The following is a 4,881-nucleotide window of genomic DNA, read 5'->3' as shown; positions in this document are numbered from 1 at the left end:
ACTCTGGTGTGGGGTTGGCTGAGTTGTGTTGATCCTTGTCGATTCTTGCGGATCCACCAAATGAAGGAAAAGACCATCTTTTCTGCGCCAGTCTCTCAAAATTTCCACATGCTGCTTGAACTGGGTGGATGCTTGTTGGAGCTTTAACGAGCATCGCCTCGCAAACTTCTGAAGTTTTGGGTCCTTCCTCCACAAAATCTGCTCATTGACTCTTCTTTCAGTTAGTTGTCACATCCAAGTAGGTTCGCATCACTTCCGCTTTCGATTGGCATTTCGTTGGGAAATGAAGCGGACAATCTACTCTCAGTAGCACTGATCACCGTTGGTGAGGATTTTGACAACTATTGTCTTCCATTATCTTCGAAGGGTCTTTGAACTTGTGCAGAGCTCCTCTGCTGGATAGATAAGAGAACTGGGGTACTCGGTTTCGCCCATTCTCTTAAGAGTTGAGAAGGCAAAGGTTACTTGACTTCGCCCGCCTCCTCGAGGTTGTACTTCATGCATCGAGCTGGTTACTGGCCTTCGCCTGCTCTTTGCTCACACTTCTGAAGCACTTGAAGTGTTTGCACTCCTTGCGTTGAGTTAGCTACTGTGATTCACCTTCTCAATGCCATTGAACTTCTGGAATGCAGGAAGTTTTCACCCCAACTTGGAGTAATTCTCTGATAGATGAGGTCGCCTCTGGGATTGTACCGTCTTCTCCATCAACCCTGCCGCCTACTCCACTGAGTAGCAAAGGTACAGCACCACGTACTGCCTGCTTCGTTCCTTGGTCGTGCACTCTTGCATGACCCGAAGTCCTTCACTTACGGCTATCTTGATGAGAAACTTGTTGACACCGGTCTTACGAAGTTTCTTGGCCTCTGCCCTTCAGCCTTGTCTCGGTACTTGGAGATTGCCTCTGCATGCTCCACCTCCTCGGCCCCTTTCACGACCAAGCGCTCTCCCTCCGTGAGAGCAAGGGATCAATGACTTGCACGGAAGTCCCGCCTCTGCGGTACCATGGCGCTGCCATGCCCATGGCCCTACTATCCGTCGCTTCGCCTCTGTATCCCTTTCCTTCACAATCAGTAGAGATGTCTCCGTGGCACTCCTCTGAGTCCACCTCCATTCTAACTGATGCTTGATTTTGGGTAGCTAAGTCCCTCTGGACTCATCGTCGCTTCCTCGCCCCTTTCGACCTCCTGCTTCAACACCTCTGTGTTCTCCAAGCAGTCTGTTTGGTCGATGGAAAGACAGACTGCAACTCCCATGCATGGCCTCTGCCATCACATTGTCGGGTTTGCACCGATTCTGTTCTCCTTAGCTTCCTTGGTAGCAATGTTCGCTTACTCGACCTTGTCCTCTGACTTGTCGGGCTCCCTTAAGCGAATATGAGCTCTGGAGTAGTCCAACTCTCCAGCTGCTTCGATCATACCTCTGCATGATCAAGTCCCTCTCATGGGACTCACTGGTACTTGCATTCGAACTTTTCCCTTGGTGGAACCCAGCCCCCATATGCTGATGACCAAGGTTTTCATCCGATGCAAAATTCGGTGCACGCCCGGAAGACCCGCCTCTGCGGTACCATGGCCTTCACTCCTTGAATCCATAGCCCTTCTTACCGTCGTGTTGTTCACCAAAGCGGAGCTCCCAGTAGCTCCCGATCATACCTCCATATGATCTCATCCCTCACGGGACTTTGTCGTGTGTGTCGCATTGCCACGAACTGTTCCACCACGATCCGCTGCACCATGTCGCCTCCTGGTGACATCTCCATTGCATTCTGATCCTTGTGGAATAAACTCGAATTGTGAACCCTCCATGTGTGGCCTCTGCCAATACATCGCAGGGTCTCCTCCACCTTCGATTTTGTTCGCTCCTTTGGCAATCGACCTTCATCCACCCACTCTTGGGTCACACCTAGATGAAGCACCGCTCTAGGACAGTCCGTCGCCTAGTAGCTCCCGAAGTCCACCGACTTCGCTGTAATTTGTGCACCATTGCCTGGATCCTGGGCCTCTGCCCCTACCAGCACAATCTCCGCTGCGCACTGCTTCCTTCATAGCAACTCAAATGGCAACACTGTGGCATATTCTTCAAGAGTACCCGCCTCTGCGTCCTCTTGCCCCGTGCTAAGGCCTTCTGAACTCAACTTCGCCTCCTCAAATTGAATCGCCTTAGTTCCTCCATCAAATGCTCCTCCGAGATAAGGTGCATGTGCCCCGAAGCTCCCTTCGTCTTTGGCACCATGCAAGATGAGTCCGCTCTATCAAAATGAAGGACCCATGGAACAGCATGATTCTGCTCCTGCCTCTGCAAGAGTTCATGTCCTTGACCTCTGTCTAGGGAAAGCACTGTGCCTCTGCTCCATGTCCCAACTTCTATGCTGGCTCCCTTCATGCGGCTTGGGTACTTCGCCAAGTTATACCCAAGTTGCTCCGTTCCTCGTTTTTGCATTGAGTCGATGGTGGCCCTCGCGCCCACCATTCCACGGGTCAACCCTCCCTTGAGTCCGATCTCCATATCGACTCCAAGTGTGCCTCCATTTGAGTTACTTTGGGTCGCTCCCCCACTTGATCTCGCAATGCATCCACCAATGCATTCTCTCAAGCGAGATCATGCGACGACTCCTCGCCGCTTGCTCAATCCATCGAGCTTCGTGGAGTTGTTGTTTGTGAGGTACTCCTCCTCAACATGTGAAGTCCGTCTCACATGATTCTCCCTCTGGAGAGCTGAGACTTATCCCTCCTGGATAACTATCCCGTTGGAGCAACATCTCTCTTCGTTTCGGAGACCACCATCCCCTTGGACTACTCCGATCTGCTGAACAAACTGTGCATTGTTCTGCCTCTTGCAAACGCACTTGCTAGATTGCGCCTCCACGTCAATACAGCCACCGCTACACCCCTCAAGGCCTAGCAACATGCTGAACTCGTTGCACACTTCAGCCTCCTCCGGACGTATCCTTCGCATGTCGAAGAGAAAGTTTCAATGCTCCATGGCGCCGAGTCTCGACCGCCTTGGGATGGCCACGAACAATCCATCGTCCGCATACAAGCCCATGCATGAGTACCGAATTCTTCGAGTTAGCAATTCCCCTCACCTCTGTGAGCTTTGCACAACTCTTTCGGTCGCTGAGCAACTCATTCCACTTTGCATGGTCTCGTCCTTTGCCAAGCGCCTCGCTTGCCTTGAGCACCATCAAGTAAAGTTGTCAACGTTGAGCCGTAGCTCAAACTCAGCCATCCCAACCTTTGTGCGCTCCAAATTCTTCCAAGCTTGCCCGTTCTCGTGGTGCCTCTTGCGCGAAGGGTTGGCCATTCCTCTGAATGCCAATCTCAGATGCCCGCTCCTCTGAGCGACTCTTTTCCCTACATCTCCATGCCCGTTTTCCCTCAAACGGTCGCGCGTGTGCTGACTGCCCTCAACGCAGTCCCGCTAGGTCCCCCACGTTTGCATGTCAAGTGTTTCTATGAGTGCTTGTCCCGCTCTGATACCACACTGTCACGACCTTAGCTGGTTTTGCCTAAGGCGTGCGGCACCCTCGCGCGTCCGTCCGCAAAGGTCAACCTCCCCAAAGCCTCCCATTGTCCCTTAGGACCAACAAAAGAGAGAACGGGTTAAAGAGAACGCCTCAATCGGGATCCACAAGCAAACATGTCCGAAAAACACTTCATAGACAATGCAAATTACAAACAGACTTTACAAGCTCTGAATAGTGGCACAACAAAGGGTAAAATGGTCCATTACAGACCGAAAAGCTCTCGAACGTGTCCACATGACACAACCTTTATTTACAAGCCTAAAGAGGCCACCAACCCAACTAAAATGGGGCTATTAAGCCTTCGGCCGCCCCTTTACATTCTGTACAAGGCATGAACATGCCAAAAGACAACGGACAGGCATAAGCATTACATCCAACATCTTGTTTAGAAGTTTGTCCGTTACAGGGTGGCACAGGGCTGGATGGGGCTTTCGTATAGCAGGGACGGTGCTGCCTCTCGCTTCGCTCGCTGTTCGCCGCTCGCCGCTCGCTCGCGCAGCCAAAAATGGCCAGTTTTGGCCCGTTTTGGCCAGTTTTTGGCCTGTTTTTGCGTTGCGCGGTGACCATCTTGAGCGGAGCAAAATGTCAGCCATCTCAGCACCCTGGAACCCCCCGGGTGGCACAGGGCTGGATGGGGCTTTCGTATAGCAGGGACGGTGATGCCTCTCGCTTCGCTCGCTGTCCGCCGCTCGCTGCTCGCTCGCGCAGCCAAAAATGGCCAGTTTTGGCCCGTTTTTGGGCCGTTTTGGCCTGTTTTTGGGCTGTTCTTGCGTCGCGCGGTGACCGTCGTGAGCGGAGCAAAATGTCAGCCATCTCAGCACCCTGGAACCCCCCGGGTGGCACAGGGCTGGATGGGGCTTTCGTATAGCAGGGACGGTGCTGCCTCTCGCTTAGCTCGCTGTCCGCCGCTCGCCGCTCGCTCGCGCAGCCAAAAATGGCCAGTTTTGTCCCGTTTTTGGGCCGTTTTGGCCTGTTTTTGGGCTGTTCTTGCGTCGCGCGGTGACCGTCGTGAGCGGAGCAAAATGTCAGCCATCTCAGCACCCTGGAACCCCCCGGGTGGCACAGGGCTGGATGGGGCTTTCGTATAGCAGGGATGGTGCTGCCTCTCGCTTCGCTCGTTGTCCGCCGCTCGCCGCTCGCTCGCGCAGCCAAAAATGGCCAGTTTTGGCCCGTTTTTGGGCCGTTTTGGCCAGTTTTTGGCCTGTTCTTGCGTCGCGCGGTGACCGTCGTGAGCGGAGCAAAATGTCAGCCATCTCAGCACCCTGGAACCCCCTGGGTGGCACAGGGCTGGATGGGGCTTTCGTATAGCAGGGACGGTGCTGCCTCTCGCTTCGCTCGCTGTCCGCCGCTCGCCG

This window comes from Musa acuminata, unplaced genomic scaffold, assembly GCF_036884655.1.
Source record: "Musa acuminata AAA Group cultivar baxijiao unplaced genomic scaffold, Cavendish_Baxijiao_AAA HiC_scaffold_1136, whole genome shotgun sequence".
Taxonomy (NCBI): Eukaryota; Viridiplantae; Streptophyta; class Magnoliopsida; order Zingiberales; family Musaceae; genus Musa; species Musa acuminata.
Note: the sequence above shows the minus strand (reverse complement) of the source record.